The 24350-nt window shown below is 39.1% G+C and overlaps 1 protein-coding gene across 4 annotated transcripts in view; it reads right to left on the bottom strand.

Annotated features, from left to right (window-relative positions):
• The window catches only part of LOC132805851 (spermatogenesis-associated serine-rich protein 2-like), a 142371-nt gene that overhangs the window by 95744 nt on the left and 22277 nt on the right, over positions 1-24350 (bottom strand). Inside the window, exon 2 of one of the 4 annotated variants that reach the window (XM_060821163.1) lies at positions 3291-3367. The exons of the other annotated variants lie outside the window; for them this stretch is intronic. The gene's annotated coding sequence lies outside the window, so the exon portion shown is untranslated. The remainder of the gene's footprint in view (positions 1-3290; positions 3368-24350) is intronic. 4 annotated transcript variants of the gene reach the window in all.

The following is a 24350-nucleotide window of genomic DNA, read 5'->3' as shown; positions in this document are numbered from 1 at the left end:
GACTTTTTAGGACGGAGATGAGAAGAAACTTCTTTAGCCAGAGTGGTGAATCTATGGAATTCATTGCTACAGAAGGCTTTGGAGGCCAGGTCATTAAGTATATTTAAAACGGAGATAGATAAGTTTTTGATTGCCATGGGGGTCAAAGTTTACGTGGAGAAAGCAGGAAAATGGGGTTGAAAAACCTATCAGCCAGGATTGAATGGTGGAACAGACTCGATGGACCAAATGGCCTAATTTCTGCTCTGATGTCCTATGGTCTGTGAAATATCGGTGCAGGTTTGCCAGTACTGGAGGAGCACGCAAATTAAATGCTGAGCTTGGCAAAAGGCGACAGCTTCTTTTTAAGTTCCTTCTGGTGCACTGTTTGAGCTTCAAACTCTGGTGTGATGGCCTGTCTTAACTAGGCAGATCACCGGTTACTACTGACCACATCAGCAGTCACGCCTGGATAGCTTTCAGGGACTGCTGGTACTTCTCAAAATCTTTGAGCATATATTCGCCTCAGTAAAAATATTCAACAAATTATTCTGAGTGGTGAGTGAAGCTCCACTGAAGTGGAGAATACAACTCATCACAGCAAATGCCCAACAACTGCTCCTTTTTGTTTTAAACTACTCAAAGGAAAGCCTCATGTTAAATCTTAAATTAAAATGACATTTCCGTCAAGAAAATACTGAAAATAAGTGAGCAGTATTTTTTTGGTTTTTACAGCCTCAACTTCCAAGCAACAAGTTGTCATGGGGAAAATTCTCTACTGCATTGATTAAAGAAACGTACTGCTCATGTGACTCAGATTTTTGATGGGTGCTTTTTTTTTCTCCCATGTGGCATATGACACACTTTCAGCTTCACAGAAGAACAAAATACAAACACCGTTCTAACAGAACTGAAATTAAATGTGCATATCTTAATGTAAAATCTAAATCGACAGCTTTAAGTTTGAATAGAACACATTGTATAGTCATCCTCAGTATAATGAGGGAACACACTGGCCCTTAAGATGAAGGTCATGATCTTTGAATATAATAATCCTGTAGCCTGCACTAGAAAATGAAGCTTTAGCACAGTCATTGGACAAATACATGGAAAAGTTAGTTTACAGTGATGCAAAGTACAGAGAATGCTAGTTAATGTGAACATTTTGCAAAAGAATTTTTTTTGAACATTACTAATCATTACCTAAGATCATGGGATGATTGTGTGTATAGTTTAGCTTGGAGCTACCGGTTTATTTTTCCTTGTCCAGCTATCTTTCTCTTTAAGCATTGAAATTCCTTACAAGGCTTTGCTGAGGGGATGTAAACTCTAACGAGATACTACTACACCAAAATTTTGATATGTGTTGTAAGCGAGGAGGGTAGGTATGGAACTAAATAGACAATATGCCAAGAACCACAATCTACCCAGAAGCTACCTTTTCCAAGGCTGAATGGAATTCCATTTGGAGTTACAAATTCTATTCTTCCCCCCCCCATCCCTTCCACAGATTAAAGCTGGTTATTATCCCAGCTGATGGTAATTCCAGAGTGAAACTGGCTTGATAAACCCTAAGTTTTATGCTTGCAATTTGGTTACCATGGTGGTCAGTCATTGCACAAATTCACAACAGGCTTCCAATATAATTTTAACAAAATATATTACACTAAATATTACACAGAGATAAAAACTCTGACGATTTGAAAAAATCTGGTCATAACATGTCAAAAAGAGAGATCCAATCATTTTTCCGAACAATATCCTTTCCAGACAGACACTCAACCCTGGTGAAATATCATACCTATCTTCATGCTTTAAGTCCTTATTCAACTGACGGGTTTAAAGTAAAGTAATGTACTTTTGGTGAATTTTGGTACATTCACCAGATGCAGTTTGCTTTGTTACTGTGTCTGTATGTCTCAGGAGACAAGGAGAAAGTGAGGACTGCAGATGCTGAAGATCTCTCAACTCTTGACAAACAGACACAAGCTAACTCACTGAACTCCAAGAGTAAAAAAACCTCAGGGCTTTTCTCAGTCTTGTTTACTAGGACGAAAACAGCAAAGACTTAGACTCCTTTCCAGTTCTGATGGGTAGATATTGCCCTTCTACTGGTATAGATCCTTCTCTCTTAAGTGGATTTGTTTGAGGTCTCTCTCCATCTGTTGTGCTGGGTCATAGATATTAAAATCAGAATAAAGCCAGAAAACAGGCTTTTTGTTCCAACGAGTCCATGCCAGTCATGTTCCCAAACTATACCACCTGCCTGCATCTGGCCCATCTCCTTCCAAACCTTTCCCATTCATGTACTTACCCAAAATGTCTTTTAAATGCTGTTGCAGTACTTGCATCTATCACTTTCTCTGACATTTCATTATACACACTAACCACTCTGTTTAAAACAAAAGTTGCCCTTCAAGTCCTTTTTAAGTTTTTTCTTCTCTCATCTTAAAAAAATGCACCCCCTAGCTTTGAACTCTCCCACTTTAGGGAAAAGACCTTTTTTATTCAGCTTATCTATGCCCCTCATGATTTTATACACCTCCATAATGTAACCCCATAACTTCCTATGCGCCAGTGGAAAAACGTCCCAACCTATTTTTATAACTTCATTCTCAGCAACATTCTGGTAATTTTTTTCTGAACCCTCTCCAGGTTAATAATATCCCTCCCATAACAGGGCAACCAGAACTGGACACAGTATACCAGAAGAGGCTTCATCAATGTCCTGTACACCCTCAACATGATGTCCCAACTCCTACACTCAAATGTCTGAGCAATGAAGGCAAGCGTGCTAAACACCTTAACCACCCTGTCCACCGTGTGATGCAAACTTCAAGAATTATGTACCTGAACCCCTAGGTCTCTATGTTCTACAAAATTACCTAGGGCCCTACCATTAATGGCATAAGTCCTGTCCTTGTGTTTACCAAAATGCAATACATCAAATTTATCCAAATTAAATTTGATCTGCCATTCCTCAGCCCATTAACTCAATTGATCAAGACCTCTTTGCAGTCTTAGATAATCTTTTTCACTTTGGTGTCACCCACAAACTTACTAACCATGCCACCTATATTCTATGCAAATCGTTTATATAAATAACAAACAAAAGTGGACCCAGTACCTATCCATATGGAACACCACAGGTCACAGGCCTCCAGTCCAAAAAGCAACCCTCTATCACCAACTTCGGTCTCCTACCATAAAGCTAATTTTGTATCCAATTGGCAAGCTTACCCCAAAACTCAGGACCTGTCCTGACTGATCAATGCCTCCATCGACTTTAATAAATATTGCTGGAATCTCACCAGTTAGCTTGTCCAGTCGTTTAAGTCAGACGATTTCTTGGAAAGGCAGTTTTGACCACTGCTACAGAGTTTCTGACCTTCATAAAACACAAGTCACATTCACAGAGCTAAATACCAAAAAACAATTTACTTCTACACCCAAGTTCCCAAATAGCAAGAATAGATTATAGACCTTCAATCACAAGTTGCTTCCATCTATTACAATAACTGAGCAATGTGAAAATTAAAGGAATTGTAATGGCATTATGCAGTTATCATAGGGTTGAGGAGAAACAGTTCCACTCCATGAACTCAAATGAATACATACAATGAAATGGTTCACATATTTCTGATTGCACTTAAATGTCTTCAGACACATGAAGGAAACAGAAAAATTCTAAAGTACAAAATGAATAACGACAGGCAATCATTACATTGAAGGTGCAAGGCCTTACTCAAGAAGTGTCAGATAGGTCTCAGCAAAGCAAATACTTTTTTCTTTATAAGAATAAAAAAAAATTCTATGTACAGTCCCTTTAACAACTTTTAAAAATACACTTAACATTCACATTATTTATCATAGAACAGCATTTTTGAAGAGGGGGTGGAGGGCAGGGCGAGAGACAATTTAAACATAGCAGGGCTCCCATTTAGGATTGAACTCAGTAGGAATTTCTCCTGTGGGGGTCATTTAGTGTTTGAAATTCTCTTCCTCAGCAAGCTGAAAAGCTGGGTCATTACACATATTCAAGGCCTAGTTAGACATATGCCTGGTGACAAGAGAGTTCAGGTATGGAGGCATGGCAGGAAACTGGAGTTGATTCAACAAGCAGAGCAGCCATAATCTTGTTGAATGACAGAGCATGCTCAAGAGGTTGAACAGTCTACTGCTATTTTTTATTTTGCTTGCTTATGTGCTTCTGGACTGACGGATGGATGAATGGACTGATGTGTACCATTTAAGAATGGTATGCATAAGTGTCATCCAAAAAATACTGAAAATAAAAAGGAGGGCAAATTTATTTTTCTCTCATCCGTTGAGCAAAAAAAGAAGAAATAAAATTGTGCTAAGTAAACCAGGTAGACCTACATTTAGCCCCAATGTGTGTAATGAGATTAGTAAGCTAATGCTTGCATTCTATGCTGTACATAAAATCTTTTCAGATAACTGCAGAACATCCTCTCAGCTGGAATGTTTTTCATTCATTCACGAAATGAGGGCATCACTGGCTAGGCTAGCATTTATTGCCCAGAGGGCAGTTAAGAATCAACCACATTGTTGGAGAACTGGAATCACATGTAGGCCAGACCAGATAAGGACAGCTGTCTCCTTCCCTCAAGGACATTGAGTCATAGAGATGTACAGCATGGAAGCACACCCTTCAGTCCAATTCATCCATGTCAACCAGATATCCGAAATTAATCTAGTCCCATTTACCAGCATTTGGCCCATATCTCTCTAAACCCTTCCTGTTCACATACACATCCAGATAAGTCTTAAAATCTTGTAATTGTACCAGCCTCTACTTCTACTGGCAGCTCATTCCATACATGCACCACCCTCTGCGTGAGAAGGTTGCCCCTTAAGTCTTTTTTATATCTTTCCCCTCTCACCCTAAATGTATGCCCTCTAGTTCTGGACTACCCCACTCCAGCAAAATGACCTTATTTACCCTATCCATGCCACTCATGATATAAACCTCTAATCACGGATGGGTTTTCCAACAACAGACAACGGATGCATAGTCCACATTAGATTCTTAATCCCAGATTTTTATTGAATTTTACTTCCACGAACTGCCATGATGGGATTTGAACCCAGGATCCCAGAACATTACCTGGGTCTCTGGATTAACAGTTCATTGCCTCCCCCAATTATTACCCTTTACATTCAACTTCATCTGTTGATCAATATATTAAGAACAAAATGTAATATTTTCTAATGACTGACTAAGTGCTGAAAATGGACACAATCTAGGAAAGGAAAACAAAGCAAAGAGCAAAACGAGGAGAGTAAAAAATTGATACAAGTTCCATACTATGTGCATCTTCCTGCATCATGCTTTGGCACCTGCCTGGGTGGATTTAGACTTTATGCACAATAGTATAAAGTCAGTAACATTTATACATATGAATGCAAGTCTGAAGTATTAACTATGAAGCAGCTGAGCTACATGGGACATCTTTCTTTAGAATATGAAAATTATTTGGTGAGGGCATGTTTATGTATTTAGTTACTCCATAAAAACACACCATGTACCAAAATCCATGACCCATGTAATTCAGACATTCAAAACGAAAAAAATGAAGACATAAATCAAGGAGTCACAGACTAGTAATGCAAAAAAATACTCAGTTTTACAAGATTCTATTAATTTTCATTTGACGTGCACTGTAACACAAAGTATGGTTTCAGAAATGGGCCATATTTGTTGAGCTATTTAAAAAAATTGAGAATGCAATTTAAATTAGGAGGCCCAGCATCCTCTTTGCAGATGGACATTTGGGTTTTCACAAAATATGTGCATTCATTTTAAATATAAGTCTACATAGAATGAACAACAGAATAGCTGCATTCAAAATTAGCTGTAGTGACAGCAAACAAATGAAGGCCAGAAAAACAATTGCTCATCTTCAAGAATATTGGAGGCAGAAATGTATGAAATATTTTCTAAAAATCTAACGGTTTGTATCTCCAAGGAATAACTCATCTCTTTATTTACTCTTAGCATGTAATGTGGTCAGACAACTAGTAAGGGAAGAGCAACATCACTGAAAAGTAATCCACAACAAAATGTGTATCAAAAAGATTTCAAAACAGAAACAAAAAAGTCCATGCCAGTAAATACATATGCTTGAATGAGTAAAAATTTGGGAATTGGGTGAAGCAAGTGTTAAATATGAAAAATCAAAAAAGGTCTGGTTCTGATGACCCCCAAAGTATACAGACACCATTGAAGAGTAAATATCTTCTGGATGCACCTCAAAAGAAATTTTGATTTCAGCATGACAAAAGGTTACTTTAACCTTGTATAACTCAATGATATTAACAACAGTTGGATAATGTGCACAATTTAATTGAATGCATGTCAGCTGCCAAGGGGCTGTTTTGCAGAGACGTGCATTCAGGACTCGGGACTCAAAGTTATGAAGATTTGTTTTATTTGTCAAGTCTCAGAATAATTTCAAGTATTTCAGTTTAAGAGTAATCAATGTGTGCAAAATACTGCCATTCATTCAATGCTACAGTAATTTCTTCCTTTAAAAAGGCGCTGGACAAATATTTGATAACATAAGATTGAAAATTACTGGATTATGTACAAACACAAACTATGAAATCTGATCCTCTGCAGGGTATAAATATGAACGCACATATTCATGGTTATATAACATTGGACCCATATGCAAGTTTTTCCACTCTATTTGTCAAATAGTTGACCCTGAAGGCACATTTCTCTTCTGGAAAACATTATCTAGTTATTTGAAGTCTGCAGGAAATTGCTTAGGAAGAGTTCACTACTGAATGCAATTTTGACATGGTCCAGTAGAAAGATAACTTCCTTGAAATAATTTTTAAATTCTATGCTCTGTTGCAAAGTAATATATTTTGTGCTGAAACTTACAGTTCTTACTGTTAGCCAAAATGCGCTAAATTGCTACACGAGGGGGAAAACCTTTAACAAAATGAAAAACACTTAGTTGTTCTCTGGATGCCAATCAGAAAGTAAAAGATAGAAACGTAAAAATAACGATTCCAAGTAAAGCTAGGCATTTTAGGAGAGGTGCGTATTATTCATATCCATAATTTACATTTGTAACAACTGTACTGTGTAACCTTTCTCTAGACTAACTTCACAAAATTCCGAAACCGCACGCCGCCACAACTTCTAGTGTGTTCGTTGTTATTCTGCGTGAATAGAAAGACCCCCAAGAACTCAACCAAGACGATTTCGCATGCAGAAATTGTAAAAGGGAATAATTAATCAAAACGGCAAAAAGGCGGATAAAACTGCCATCACACAGACACACACCCAGCGCAGCAAGCTTCAGTATTTATCTACGAATGCACTGAGGTCATCATGCTCTGTGCGCAGTTACGTCAGCGCCAGTGTACGTGCAGACTGCCCCACCTTTATTTCAGAAATTAGTTTTTAAAAGCAATTACCAAAGTTCAGCCAATGTTCGGTACAATTTGGTTATTTCAAATTAAATTTATTACTAACAGGATGAGTCCTACCACATTGCCGAAAAGAAAGTGCATACAGGTTGCATCACACTCATGCTTGACTAACACAAAACATTAACAGCACGCTGTTCGGTCACTCAGTCGTGACGTTGTACAACGCAGCATTCCTGTGCTTACGTCCTTATTGCTCCACCTTGTGGTGGCAACCACTCTTCAAATGCACTAATTATTCGAAACGTACCTGATAATCAAACAATTCACTGTATGAAATGTTAACCCCTGCACCAGATGGAGACTTATTCAACAAAAGCTGTTTAACCCCCAAGAAAATGTACAAAACCACCACAGTTACAGGTCTCCAGCAACACTTCATTTGAATAGAACACTGCTTTGAAATAAGACAGTGCTGGTGTTGGACTGGGATGGACAAAGTTAAAAATCACAACCAGGTTAAAGTCCAACAAATTTATTTGGAAGTTCAAGCTTTCAGAGCGCTGCTCCTTCATTGGGTAGCTCGTGGAACAGGAACATAGGACACAGACTTTACAGTAAAAGATGAAAATTTCATACAAGTGATGCAATATACTGAACAAACCTAAATTGCTGTTAAGTCTTTAATTACTTAGAATGGCGATGTAGGTTTTGATTGATTAATATGCAAATCCCAGAGCTTCTTTCAAGTCACAATCCAGAGATAACTTAAGGTTTTATAAAAGAAAGGTGACATCTCAGCTAAGAGAATACGTTAAAGATGTGCGGTTAGAGTCCGTCTGAATCAGAGAGAGCAAGAGCGTGTGTGCGTGTGTGTGGGTGGCCAGGGAGTGTGTGGGCTGGGCGTTCTTGATCAAGTGTGTGCATGAGTGTGAGAGGGCACGTGTGTGTGTGTGTGTGCGCGCGCGCACATGAGAGCAAGAGAGAGCCTGTGTGAGAGTGTGTTGTGTAGCGTACACTATATACACACACACACACACCCCCCCCTCCCCCCCCCCCCCAACCCCTGTCAGACACACTCATGCGCATACATGTGCCTGTGAGAGGGTAAGTCTATGGGGGAAATTTGCATTTACAGATACATTCTATTTTGTTCAAAAAGCACACAATCTGTAGGCAGTCAGTCCATTGACATTTTATAAATTCCTAGTTTGGAAATAGAACCAGTCTGACTCAAGATTGATATACAGACAGACTCTAACCGTACACCTTTAATGCATTGTCTGAGCGGAGATGTCAATTCTTTTTTAAAATAAAGCCTTAAGTTATCTCAGGCTTGTGATTTGAAAGAAGCTCTGGGATGTACATATTTATCAATCAAAACCTGCATCCCCATTCTAAGAGATTAAAGACTTAAGAGCAATCTAGGTTTGTTCAATATATCGCATCAGTTGTATGACAGATACTTTGATCTTTTACCATAAATTCTGTGCTCTATGATTGTGCTCCACTAGCTACCTGAAGGAGCAGCACTCTGAAAGCTTGTACTTCCAAATAAACCCATTGGACTATAACCTGGTCTTGTGTGATTTTTAACTTTGAAATAAGACTGCAGAATCAGGAAACAAAACTTTCTACTGTCACAGCCAACAAGTATGCAGAATACATGCATGCTGCATCATATATTCAGTAAGTTATAAGAGGAGACTGTGGAAACTTGAGTTTTTGTGTCTGAAAAAAGGGATCTGATCTGAGTGCTACACACGATAAGAAAATAAATTTCAAATTAAATAGCAAACCAATAGAAAAAAAAATTCATTTAGAATTGATCCCAAGAAATTAATCTTCATGAAAAGGATAATGGAACAGACTTCCTGAAAAACTAGCCAAACCAAAAGTCCTGGAGTCTCTTGTAGGGGAGGGGAAAAAAAAGAGACTTTGAAAGGTGGTGGTTTTGGGAATTTTTTTGTATGAATGACCAAAGATGGTTCAAATAATTTTAGTAACAAAAAAAAACTTATGTTTTCCCCCCCCCTACACTGAATAATATCATGGGGCTGAACTCTCAATTTTCTAGACAGGTTTAAACTACTGAGTTAACAGAAAATAGACATAAAAAAAACCAAGTAGTTCTCTTAATTTATACCAAACATTATCCAATCGAATAACGCAACGAGGATGACAAGTTATTGAACGTATACAGCCTTCCACCAACTTTGCAGCAAAAAGAAGCCTCTAATGGAAATATCTTGTGGGAGGAGCATGGACAAATATCAAGAATTAAAAAAAATACTAAATACAAAAGGATTAAATTCAAAGGGCTCATTTATTGCCAAAATCTGCACAACCAAAAACTTAGTTTTCTGAAGATGCTGCTGTCTATATTTCTGTTAGCTCTAGAAAAAAAGTCATTCTGAGCAGTTCTATGAATGTTCAGTATGGCAACTCTGCATGCTGTAAACAATTCTGAACAGATTCTGGATGTGTTTCAAATTTCACATTATAGCTATGCACTTTAGTTCCTGTTTGGCCTGCCTCAAATACTTGCACTTAAGACTACTGTCACATTGCCAACAAGGATATTGCATCCCTTTGTGCCCAAGGAAAAGCATTGTATGGACTCATCATTCTGGCCATAAATGTTTGATTATTCATTGCTTTGTACTTTAGAATTTCGATCCTCCCTTTGAACTACAAGCAAAGGTACTGGCATTTGTAATACACATTATTGCACATTTTCTTCAAACTCCAGGGCTTTGACAGCTCTCAAAATAAAGGTTGTGTAGAGACAGACAGACAAATCCAATCTGATCCAAAGATGAACATCCAAACGGCCTTTCTAGTCAGTATTACATAATAAAATCATCTAACAATTGAACATTCCTAATTAGTGTTACCACTAAAAGGTTATGCTTGGATTACAAATTACTAGCGTCACAGGCTTACTCAACCACACTTTCATTCAACTAGTCTTTTCCTAGCATACCCTGGCAATGTCAAGAACAGACAGCCTATTTACTTTCAAAGTAATTTTTGCTGTCCACTACATAAAGATTAAAATCCATTTCAAATGGAAATTCTATCTAACGAGGCACTTTCACCTACCATCACAACAAATATTTTCCTAAAAAGAGTTTTCTAGCTTGAAATCCTAATAACACAGAATTCCATAGGTAAGGAAGGGGAGAAGTTAAAGTTGGCTCGAGAAAAGAGAGAATCCATGACCAACCATTTCATTTCAAAATACAATACTATGCTGTGGCGTGGAAACTCAATGATTGCGGTCTCTTTCCCAAAATCAGAGTCTGTGAAAGAGCTTGGCTTGGCCAATTGACTGATAATCATGATTTCGTGAAATATCAGTACCTCTTAAAACTTGCTCTGTGACGTCTACAAAGAATGCTCTGATGTACATTTTCAACAGTCACCGCCCTTTTCAAATATAGCAAACAGAAATGAACTTTTGTCAGAGACCTTTATCCTGCTATCAAAATTCCCCAGCTGTTTAGAGACAATGCTTAAATAACACACCCATACATTAGAATTAGAAGCATCCACCTAGCAACCAGGGCAAACAACACGCTACCTATTCTGTGGTGTTGCATAAACACTGAAAAAAGGAACTGGACATTTAGCTCAATTAACTTGTTTTGCCATTCAGTTAGATCATGGCTTATTAGTACCTCAGATTATGAGCAAAAATTGAATATCTCAAATTCCTCAAAATTTCAACTGATCCAGTTCTCAGTCTTTTGGGAGTCAGTTCCTGATTTCTGCAATCTTTTGTGAAAAAGAGCTTCCTGCTTTCACTCTTAAATAAGTAGGCCCAATTTCAACAGTGTGCCCTCTCTTCTGATTGGCACATCAGAGTACATAGTTGCTCTGTATCTCAAGCTATCATTTTCCCATGGAATAAAAGCCAGATTCACACAACTTACCCTCAAAACCTTAACTCTCCAAGTTACCTTAAGATGCCGAGGTAGACTTTTGCCATTTGGCCCATTGAGTCTGCTCTGCCATTAAATTAGATCATGGCTGATCCGATAATCCCCAACTCCAATTTCCTGCCTTTTCCCTATAACCCTCGATTCCCTTCTGATTTAAAACTGTTTACCTCAGTCTCAAACAGACTTAACAACCCAGCTGCTACAACCCTCTACAGTAAAGAATTCTACAGATTCACTACCCTCTCAGAATTAAATTCCTTTTGTCTGTCCTAACTGAGCGATCCCTCACTCTGAGATTTTGCCTCTGGTCCTGCACTTTCATACAGGGGGAAGCAACATTTCCTCCTTCACCCTGTCAAGCCCCTTAAGAATTTTATATGTTTCTATCAGGTTGCCTCTCCTTCTTTTGAATCCCTAAGATTTCAACTCGATGGGCCGAATGGCCTTACGTCCACTCCTATGTCTTATGGTCTAATACAAGCCCAACCTACTCAACCTTGCTCTCCACAGTTGGTATCAGCCTAATAAACCTTCTCCAGACTGCATCCAATGTCAGCATTTCTCTCCTTAAATAAGGGGGACCAAAACTATTCACAATATTCCAGACGTGATCTGACTAGTACCTTGCATAGTTTGAGCAAAACCGCTCTCCATTTATACTCGGTTCCTTTCCGGAAGAAAAAAAAAGTAAACATTTCATTTGCCTTCTCGATTACCTGCTGAACTTAGATACTAGCTTTCTGTGGTTCATGCATGTCGATCCCAAAATCCCTGAATGCTACAGCTTTCTCCGTTGAAACCAAATTCAAATCTTAGATTCTTTCTGCCAAAGGGTATGACTTAACTGGTCTATATCCCTCTGTAGACTCTTCTTGTGATCCCCTTCACTTGCCTTTCCACTTATTTTTGTGTCATCCAGCAAGGTGCAGTATCATTTTGGAAAATCTATACTGTATCCTCTCCAAGACCAATATATCCCTCCTGAGATGCGCTACCAACACTGAACACAGTACTCCAGATGGGATCTGACCAAGACTGTACAACTGAAGCACAACTCTCACCCTTTTGTATTCCAGCACTGTTGAAATAAAAACTGACATTTCATTTGGCTTTTTAGTTTCTTTTCGTAGCTGTGCACTAGCTTTTAGTGACCTCATACAATATGAGGGAATATTATTCTTGGAATTGGGGCAAGGATGAGGCATGATCTTAATGAATATGGAACAAGCTCAAGGGCGAATGTCATACCCCTGTTCCTATTTGCAAAACCCTATCAGATGTTGCGATCGCGTATATATACTTATTTCCTTTGGTTCTCACAATTAAAAACAATGTTTTTCCATCGCATAAAATAGAAAATGGCACTGGATAAAGCACAGCAGGTCAGGCAGGGTCTGAGGAGCAAGACAGTCAACGATTCGTGCGTTACCCTTCATCAAGTGTTACACTGAATTGTCAACTCTCTTGCTCCTCAGATCCTGCCTGTCCTACTGTGCTTTAGGAGAAAGTAAGGACTGCAGATGCTGGAGATCAGAGCTGAAAATGTGTTGCTGGAAAGGGCAAGCAGGTCAGGCAGCATCCAAGGAGCAGGAGAATCAATGTTTCGGGTATAAGCCCTTCTTCAGGAAAGGGCTCATGCCCGAAACGTCGATTCTCCTGCTCCTTGGATGCTGCCTGACCTGCTGCGCCTTTCCAGCAACACATTTTCAGCTACTGTGCTTTAACCAGTGCCACACTTTATCGACTCTGACTTCTCTAGCATCTGCAGTCCTCACGATCTCCTACAAATATAAAATGGACACAGCAGGGCTAAGTATTCAAAAGTCTAACAAAGAACTGCAGATGCTGGAGATTTGCAACACACAAAAACAGAAATTGTTGAAGAAACTCAGCAGGTCTGGCAGAATCTGTGGCATGAAAAGAGAGTTAACCTTTCAAGTCCAGTGACCCTTCTTCAGAACTTTTAAGTTACCAAGTTCTACTGTCTAACCTTCCTTACTTCACCCACAATTCTGTGCAAACTGATCATTGGTAGCAAGGTAAGTTACAACTAGAATTCTTCAACGTGACACGCATAAGGAACAAATAATTTACCAAAGTTTGTAAACTGTAATCCAGAAAATCAGTTGTTGCTCACATAAAATGGGAACCGGCCAAATGTTGAACAAATGCGGACATGGAGTCCTTCTAAAATAAGAATAGAAACATTGAAAATACTAGCAGCAGGTTTGGTAGCATTGGTGGAGAGAGCTTAGATTAGCTATTACTGGTTACAGCTAAGTAGAAACTGTGTGTGTACAACAGTGAAGCACTTCCAGGAAAGGGTATTGCAAAGGCTTTTGCATTTTTGCAGAAATTAGGTTCTTTTCAAAAAGCTTTGTGAATTTGTTCACAATCTTATTTCAATGATTTCCACACTTGACGATCAAAGGTGTGTTCAATGATTTAAACACATTTATAATATTTTTCAAGTTTCCCATATTAACATATATATGTAACGTGCATATGAAAGCTTTCCTCGTGTCACCCAAGTTCAGGAGAGTAAGAAGCAATTATTGTGAAAGGAACTTGCAACGTGAATGAATAAAGTACAAACCTCTTTTAAGAAACTTTTCATTTTGGGTAGGATTTTCCTCAGGGATGCTTGTAGTTGCCACCAAGAAATATGCAATCTTGCTGATGTGTTAATGGCAGCATGGTGGCCAGTTGCTGCACAGTTCCAGGACTCTGGTTCGATTCCAGCCTCGGGTGACTGCCTGTCTGGAGTTTGCACAGGTTTCCACAGGGTGCTTTGGTTTCCTCCCACAGTCCAAAGATGTACACGTTAGATGGATTGGCCATGCTAAATTGCCCTGCTGGGTCCAGGGTTATTCAGGTTAGTTGGATTAGCTATGGTAAATGCAAGGGTTATGGGGATAGAGTGGATTGCCCTTTGCAGGTTCAGTGCAGACTTGATGGGCCAAATGTCCTCTAAGTGTGCTGTAGGGATTCTACTCCACGATTCTAAGACAATTCCATGTGACTTAATAATTAATGTGACAGGGGCCTGGCTGTAGATACATATCCATCCTTTCATCTAGCAAATGGCCTGGGGAAGGGAGTGATCATTTTATAAATGAATGTGTGTGTCTGGCATTTCAGTTTACTTCAGTGAATTTAATTGGAGCAGATTATTTTGTTGATAGCTGTACTGCAGGGTTAGTCGTGCCCTCCTTCACAACAAAGAGACAATATTTTGGGGGGTGTTGGACAGTAGGGTCAGGATGGAAATAAAATACAAGTGTATTTAAGTTTCCTATGTAAAACATACCCACCGTTTCCTGAATAGATATCAAACGAGTTTATGGCATATCTGGGATAGCAGTGGTAACCCCTTTTGGATCAAGGTTCAAATTGTTTTTCCATAGTGCAGAGGTCCTGGAATTATACATCCAAGGGTGCATGACCAACACAAGGGAATACCTGATTAGACTTTGGTTTTATTTATTCGTGGGACATGGACATGGACATGCCTGAACTGCTGTGCTCTTCCAGCACCACTAATCCATCACTGGCTGGCAAGTATTTATTGCCCGTACCTAGCTGCCCTTGAGAACGTGGTGGTGAGCTGCCTTTTTGAACCACTGCAGTCCATATGCCGTAGATTGACCCACAAAGCCCTCAGGGAGGGAACTCCAGGATTGTGACTCAAGAAACTGTGACATATTTCCAAGTCAGGATCGTGTGCAACTTGGAGGGGAACTTACAGGGGATCGTGTTTACATGTAACTGCTGCCCTTGTCCTTCTAGATGCAAGTGATCATGGGTTAGGAGGGTGCGCCTAAGGATCTTTGGTGAATTTCTGCAGTGTATTTTGTAGATAGTACGCACGGTTTGTGGTGCAAGGAGTGCATGCTTGTGGATATGGTGCCAATCAAGTGTGTTACTTTGTCCTGGATGGTGTGAAGCTTCTTGAGTGCTACTGGGCACCCATCTAGGCAAGTGGGGAGTATTCCATGTCACTCCTGACTTGTGCCTTGTAGATGGACAGGCTTTAGGGAGTCAGGAGTGTTACTGGACACAGAATTCCTAGCCTCTGCCCTGTTCTTGTAACCACTATGTTTATGTGGTGAGTCAAGTTCTGTTTCTGGCCAATGGTAACCCCAGGATGTTGATAGTGGGGGAAACACCACTGAATGTCGAGGAGCAGTGGTCAAATCATCTGATTGGAGATAGTCACTGACAGGCATTTGAACAGTGCAAATGTTATTTGCCACACCTCAGCGCAAAACTTGATATTGTCCAGATCTTGATGTACTTGAACATGGACTGTTTCAGTACCTGAGGAGTTGCGAATAGTGCTTAAACTTTGTGCAATCATTGGCAAAAATCTCTACTTCTGATCTTATGACAGAGGGAAGGTCATTGCAGATGTAGGTGAAGGTGGTTGGGCCTAGGACATTACCCTGAGGAACTCCTGCAGTGATGTTCTGGAGGGGAGATGACTGACCTCCAACAGCCACAACCATCTTATGTGCCAAGTATAACTTCAACCAGAAAAACGTCCGGTTCTTATTCTTGTAGGCTTGAGAACAAATCAAAATTCTCTATTTCTTAACTAATAATATCCTCATAACCTTGAAAGGTTTCAATGTGATTTTATTTGATTCTAGGTACCTTCTGTTTAAGAATAAAAGTGAATAGCTGTGTTAATTGCTCACTGAGTTGAGGAGAAATTGTTTGAAATAACACAACACTGGACAAACAGGCAGTAAACTAGCCACCAAGATACATGAACATCAACTAGCCACAAAAAGACATGATGCACTCTCACTAGTATCCCTTACATACAGATGAGGAAGGACACCACTTCAACTGGGACAACACATCCATTCTAGGACAAGCCAAACAGACATGCACGAGAATTCCTAGAAGCATGGCATTCCAACCAGAACTTTACCAACAAGCACATCAACTTGGACCCTGTTTACCAACCACCCCCCCACCGTGAAAACGAACAGGAAATGACATCACCACAGGAAATTGCATCACCAACCCAAGGAAACCTAAATACACAAATAGAAAGCAGGCCATACTGCCAGTGCTTCATCTGGAGGCTCACTACTGATGTTACTTATAGTGATGAAACATCTTGAAACAAACCTTCCAGCTCAGTGGGCAAACCTGCATCCACATGTTTGTTGATTGTACAATGTTCAGCAACATTCACAATTCTTCAGATACTGAAGTGGTTTATTTGCAGTGTTCGGACTTTCTGGTGTAGTGCACTAGAAACCAAGTCCTGCTATTCCCAGAAGCATAGCAAAAGTTAAAGATTAAGAAGTGTGCAGAATTCACTATTTTTGCCTGACTTTTTCAGATTTAGGTTGACAAAGCACAGACTGGTTTCTGTACAGTACTTAAGAATTGCTACTTAAAGTAGATTGACTCTAGCTGCAGAGAAACAATTATTATAAATCGATAGCATATAAAATCTACCCCTCATGCAAACTTGCTCTCTTCCCCCACCTAAACAGACATATACGTGAAAACAAACTGTGGTCACTCACAATGAGCGTTGTGAATAAGATAGTAATTCAGACAATGCATATTGGAAGTAATTATAGATGGAGGGAAAAATTAAAAAGGCAGTTCAGTTGTCTGTGTTTCCAGGTGGTATGTAGTTGACTTTAAGCGCGTTACACCCAAAATTGCTAATGGTTGTATAGAAAACTTCAGACAGAAAGTTAGGTTAGATTAGATTACTTACAGTGTGGAAACAGGCTCTTCGGCCCAACAAGTCCACACCGATCCTCTTGAAAGGTATTTTGTAAATGACATTATTTTTGCTTGTTGTAACTGTAACAAACACTACATTGAACAAAGAGGCAAAAGACTAGCCACCAAAACCCACTCTCACTGGTATCTGACATACAGATGAGGAAGGACACCACTTCGACTGGGACAACACATCCATCATAGGACAAGCCAAACAGAGACACGCACGAGAATTCCTAGAAGCATGGCATTTCAACCAGAACTCTATCAACAAACATACTGACAAATGGGTGATCCCGTTTATCACCCCAGGAGAAAAGAATAGGAAATGACATCACCACATGAAATGATGTCACCTCAGGAAATGACATCACCAACCCAAGGAAACAAACACAAATAGAAAGTGGGCCATACCACCAGTGCTTCATCCGGAGGCTCACTGATGTCACCTAGTATGGTGATGAAACATCTGAAAACGAACCTTCCAGCTCAGCGAGCAAACCTACATCAAAGAACCTCAACATGAGCTACAAGTCTTCTCAAATTTCGCTATCAACAATTATCTCCACTTCTGATGTTATGGTGAAGGGAAGGTCATAATGAGGCAGCTGAAGGAGGTTGGGACTAGGACACCAACCTGAGGAACTCCTGCAAAGATATTTTGGAATGTAGATGACTAACCTCCAACAAACACAACCCATCTTCTCCTTTGTGCGACATAGGACTCCAACCACTGAGGTTTTCTAACTGGCTCACATTGACTCCAGTTTTGCCAGGCTTCTTTGATACTACACTTAGTCAAAAGTTGCCATGCTGTCAAGGACAGTTACTTACTTTGACTTTTGACCATGTTTGAACCAAGGCTGCAATGAGGTTATGAATTGAGGGGCCCTGGCGTAATCCAAACTGAGGTGCTGGGTTCCCTCATCATGAAGGATGGGAATATTAGTGGAGCATCCTCCTCTAGTATGTTCTTCAACTGGCCACCATCATTCACAGTTGAATATGGTAGGACTGCAGAGCTTAAATCTGATTGGTTGGTGTGGGGTCACTTCGCCCCCATCTTTTGCATGCTACTTCTGCTATTTGGCACAGAAGTTTTGTGGTTTCACGAGGTTGACACCTCATTTTCACATATGCCTGATGCTGCTCTTGGCATGCCCTCCTGCATTCTCCATTGAACCAGGGCTGATCTCCTGGCACAATGGTAGATATGCCACGTCTTGAAGTTACAGATGGTGGTTGAATACAATTCAGCCGCTGATGGCTGACAGCACCTCATGGATGCCCAATTTTGAGTTGCTAAATCTATTCAAGTCTTTCGCATTTAGCAGAGTGACTGTGCCACACAACAAAGAAGGCATGCACATTATGAAAATGAGAGTTTTTTCTCTTCACGGACTGCATTTCTACAGATTCTGTCATAGGTGCTAGTGGGACAGGACAAACCTGGAAATGGTGGCATCTGGGACTACTTCCGGAAGATACGATTCTACAAGTATGACGGTCTTTGGCTGTTTCTTGATTTGTCTGGGAAACAGCTCTCTCAATTTTGGCACAAGTCCCCAGATGTTCACAAGGAGAACTTTGCTGTCGTCATTTCTGGTGCCTAGGTTTATGCCAATTGGTCCATCTTCTTTCATTGTTTTGTTGAAATTTTACTACAACTGAGTGGCTTTCTAGTCTGACTTCTGAAACGGCCAAGAGTCAATTGCAAGGCTGAGAGTCTAAAATCATGTTTTGGCAGACTTCCTTCCCCAAAAGAAGTTGGTAAACCACAATTGTGTGTAGTTTTTAAAATTCCAGATATCTTTTGATTGAATTCAAATTTCATTATCTGTCATGGTGGGATTTGTACTCATGTCCCCAGAACATTAGTTGGAGGTTGTGGATTACTTTGTAACAAGGGAGTAGCATTGTGGTAAACTGTTTGCATTTCTAAGTGCCATTTTACAATTCTACATTGTAAATATGTATGCTCTATGAAATATCAGAGCATATATACCACCTACAAATGTTAAGCGAATGGTGGTGTAGTGGCAACGATAATGGATTGTGATCTTGAAGTCTTGACTAACTGTCATGACACCTGGCAGAATTCAATTTAATTAACAAATCTGGATTTTAAAGGTATCCTTAGTAATAGTTTCTTCTATACACGTCTCCTATATAAGGCCTGCTTTTTCAAAACCCTCCTCATGGGTAACATTCCAAATTTTAAATGAATGCACAGAATTTCTGAACCAGGATTAAGTCAAAATGCTTAGTGATCACAAATTAGTCATCTTAGAACAATCCTGTCTCTATTCAAATGCAGACTTATACCAACCAAACTTGAATCAGAGAAGCTTAAAATTAATCGAAAAGTTTGCTCTACATCTTCTGAAAAACTATCAAGTTTTAGAAAACGAAAGCACTGTAAATCATGTAATTAAATTGTTTTTAAGCCACATCACTAAGGGCTCAAACATACTCTGCAACAATTCTCTAATGCCCTCCTATATACTGAGTGAAATATGTCTGCATTTTACTTAGAACTTGCTTCCAATGATATGGCCAGGATCAAAAACTGTATCAGTTAATTTCTTTTTAAAAAGTGACTCACTAGACCTACTTGTATAGGATAGCATGCAGGCCAAAATTAAGAAAAAGCTTTTAATGTTGGTGGGAATGAATCAGCTCCTGCATTTAGCCAGAGATCTGATATTTAAGATCAATTTTTCATTGATCATTGTCAATAACAATGGTCACTCAAAAAGAATATGGATTGGACTGCAATTCCAGATAACTCATAAAAGAAGCAACCTGACAACCTTTGAGTTGGTCATTGTATTTCCAAATCATGCCATCTCCAGAATTTATCTAGCCCAGTATTTCACTATATCTGGAGCTTGTTAAGATTGGCTTCCTCAGTTAAGGATCAAGTGAGAATAACCCTAATCTATAGCATCTTACTTTAGCTTCTCGCATTTGGGCAACAAATTGAGCATCAAATATCTAGAGAATGAAAAGATCAACACACAATTTACACAAGTAGGGATCTCTCCAAAGAATATGTTGAACAATTTTGATAATGTCAGAATAATCCTGAATTATATGAAATACCCAGAATACCGTACTGCTAGCTTTATTACCAAATAATGAAATCCATGATAATGAGAACATGGTAAGCATCTGGAACACTGAAGCAAAGCACTGGAAGATAGTGGCACAAAGATCAGTAGATCAAAGATCCAATGTATGGACTGTCAGTTTGAGCATATAGAAGAGGTGGGTGAAAACTTAGAAAAAAGGAGTAGTTTCAAGTACCTGGGGTCAGTGGTGGCAGATGATCCAAGTATAGAAATGGAAATTAAGCAACTGATTAGGTTTGGGTTTGAGTAATTGGAAGATGTGAAGTGGCGTATTGTATGAAAGTTGTTCTTCTTGTTATAGGCTTCTTCTCTCCTGTGCTTGCTGATAGGGAGCTCACAAGTGAGGATCTCAAAAGAAGCCCTAAAAAAAAATGCTGTGTGCCTTGTTAATCAACCAGCATTGTGATAATCCCCTCAAAAATTAAGGGGAGCAAAAAGTAGTAGTGAAAATTGGGCAGAAGCAGGGTAAAAAGTGAAAACTACAGGAGCTTATGCTTTGATTGTTAACATTATGCTTACGGTGTTGAATACAGTGATCATTTGCTTTGAAGAATTTGAATTGTTGTCTACGACACTGGGAGAATTGCCCCGCTCTTCAAAACAAAATAGCATCAGGATCTTTTGCATTGATGTGAAAGGAGAATGGGCCTTGATTTAAGGTTCTGGATTAGTGGTGCTGGAAGAGCACAGCAGTTCAGGTAGCATCCAAAGAGCAGCAGTACAGCATGCCCAAAATTAGATGCTCAAGTCTCAAGAAGTAGGGCTTGAACCCATAATCCTCTGTGCATATCACAAAATATATATGTTATGCAATTACTACAGATGTCTCTAACCATGGTTTCAATTTTGTGTTGCCTATGTACAAGAACATTCTTGACCATCAAGTTTGAAACTCTCTACAGCAAAAGACAAAATTACATATGTATTAAAAAATTCAGCTCAAGCAATATTAAGAATCTTTAATAGTAAATATATCTAGACAGTCCCCTAAGCAAGGTTTAATCTCATTGTTTTGAAGGAGGTTCACCGGACTGAAAACGTTAACTTTGCTTTCTTTCCATGGATGCTGTCAGACCTGTTGAGTTTCTCCAGCAGTTTCTGTTTTTATTTTAATCTCATTCAAATTGTCTTTGCTTTGCAACTAGAGGATCACTGCATTTTATAGAACTATCTATGCGGTTATGTAATGTTCCTACTCTTCAATTCATACAATAACATATTCAGAAAAGTTAACTAAGTAGGTTGTTGCAATACAGAATGTCATTAACAATAAACCTTGTCCCTGGTCATGTTCGCATAGGATATCCAAAAAAAGTCAAATCTCTTTCCACTACAATATTTTACCTGTCTCATCAGCAGTTACATTTCTGGAGATTTGTGGTTTAACATGCCTCCTCTTTTCCCACCTCCCAACCCCACCACCCACTGTATCCAAAAAAAAGAAACCATGTTGCACCTGGATTATAACTATGCTCTGTCATTTCTCTCTTTTAGAGCACACAGTGATATTTTTCAGACAACTGCTAATGTACACTATGTCATACAAGCTGTAATAAAAGTGTAAAGATTACCCTGATGGCAAGCTATCATAAGACCAACTATTCCCTACTACTCTATGGTTTTCCTGCGTACCAATCTGTTTAAAATGTTAATTTTGCTTCCAAACCAGTATTGTTGTCTCACTCAAATGTACACAGATCAACAATATTTAATCTACAAAGAAAAGATTGGCCGTGGTTGTGGAACATTTTTTAAACGAAAAAATTTGGCTAAACCATGCGCTTCAGGAACTTTGGAGACACACTTACTCAGATAAATTCAGATATCTACATTGAAGCATAAAGTTGCACTGCTTGCATATTTGGGTCACTGCAAAACAACAGAAGACAACAGTCTCCATTTTTAAGGTTTGTTGGTTTAAGCATCGGATATTCTGAATTTGTAACTCCAAAAGCCTCATTCATTTCATATCTCAATACATGACAATGATTGGAAATTGTATTCATTTGCTGAATGCTGCATATATTTACATATTATTCGCTAGTAGCCCCAAAGACAACATTTATCAATTCCTAAATAACTTGCAATATACTTTCCACAAATGGAGTTTCATATTATTCATTTAAAGGTTAATTTGATATAAACAAATCTTTTTGACAGAAGCTTAATATTCTCTCTCGATACTATGAAAATCTAAGTTCTCAATGTTACACTTCAATAAAAGCTGAAGGGAATCAATGAATGTGTCTGAAGTTGTTTCTATGATTAGGAGAATACTGGACTTAGAGCTCTGTTCAAAGTGTAATGATCGAACTGCTGAAGTACAAATAACCAAAGTCCTTGAGCAGTTTGATGCAGACAACTACACGAGAATGTTATATGGGAAAACAAAGTGGGTCACAATTTTAAAGTGAGATTTGATGACAATTATTTTTCAAAACGTCAGTGTTGAACATTCTGCTAGCAAGATAAGCTTGTTTATCCAAAGATATCAAATGCTCGGGAGTATGGAAACTGAAACTAATTCGAGCAGGAGAGATCTCCGATATAATTTATGCGTCAGAGTGATCACAAGACTCAACAGGTTGAGAATGTAAAACTAGTGCATCAAAAACAATACATCATTTAACAAGAAAATTGTATATATTGCATGTAAAAATGAGGGGCTTACCACTTTGCACATCATTCTTCTTACCACAGCATTTCTTAAATGGAGGAGGGGAGGGATTGGAAAGTGTAGATGTACAAAGGGACTTGGGTGCCCTCACCAATCAGTCACTGAAGCCTAACATGCAGATGCAGCAAGTTAGTAGAAAAAAGTTAATAAAATGTTAGTGTTTATTGCAAGAGGATCGCAGTACAGGAATATTGAAGCCTTGCTTTGATTACCAAGGAACTTGATTCGATTGCACCTAGAGTACCATGTGCACTTTTCATCTCATCCCAGGAAAGATATTAAAGAGGGAGTGCAATGAAGGTTCATCAAACTTGTTCTGGGGATGGTGGCACAGCTAAAAGGAAATAGATTGGGCAAATGGGCAGCACCAGTGACAGCAGACTCCTTCAAGATGCTGGGACCAACAAGGTAACATCTTCAGCCAAAGCAGGACTCGTGGCCCAGCAGCAGCCTAACCTCACAGCAAAGCCAGAGACTCTTAGTTGTGAGGCATGTGTGGGTTCAGCGGCATCAGCGAAGTGGACCCAGTGGCAAAGAGATGGCACCTCAAATGGGGTAACTTCAACTCTGGTGGGCCCAGTGCAGGCAGCAGAGGTCTCTCTCTTGACTGGGTCAGAAAGACTGATATTCTGAACTTTTCACTATTTTTTCTAATTTATCCCTATGGCCTATAATGCTGCACTGTTTATTTCTTTACTTTCCCTTTTTTGTTTCCTAAGAATTTGATCTTAAGTATCTGTACCTGGGTATCTTTGTACCCAAGATGTGGCAACAGTAAACTTGTCACTGTACTCATTTGAGTACATGTGAAAATAAATTCAATTCAATGTATTTTCAGGAACTTCGAAGAATGAGGGGTGATCTCACTGAAATCTACAAAATACTTAAAAGGGAATAGACAAGGTAGTTGCCAGGTAATATTTTTCCCTGGTTCGAGAGACTAGAATCAGGAGGCACAATTTAAAAATAAGGGGAATGCCATTTAGGACTGAGATCAGGCAAAATTTAGAGAGAGAGTGATAAACTTTTGGAATGTTCTACCCCACAAGGCTGTGGAAACTCCGTTTATGAGCATATTTAAAGTAGAGGTTAATAATTTTTAAAATTATCAAAATTATAAAAATGGAGATAGTGTGGGTAAAAGGCACAGAAATGTTCACTCAGCCATGGTTGTATTAAATGGTGGAGAAATTTGCATACAAAAGGACATAATTTTGAAATCAAGGCAATCGTGAACTGGGAGTTGACATAGGTCAGTGAGTGCAGAAGTAATGTACAAACAGGACTTGTTTCACGTCAGGGTTCAGTGGAGTTTTGAATCAGATTCAAGATTAAACAGGGTATAAAGACAGGAAGCTGAACACAACAGCATTGAAATCATGGAATCTAGAGGCACAAATCATGGATAAGCATCTTGTTCACTGCTGTTCTATTTTAACGCCAAAATAT

Source organism: Hemiscyllium ocellatum, chromosome X (assembly GCF_020745735.1).
Source record: "Hemiscyllium ocellatum isolate sHemOce1 chromosome X, sHemOce1.pat.X.cur, whole genome shotgun sequence".
Classification (NCBI taxonomy): Eukaryota; Metazoa; Chordata; class Chondrichthyes; order Orectolobiformes; family Hemiscylliidae; genus Hemiscyllium; species Hemiscyllium ocellatum.
Note: the sequence above shows the minus strand (reverse complement) of the source record. Positions and strands in the feature narration are given on the sequence as shown.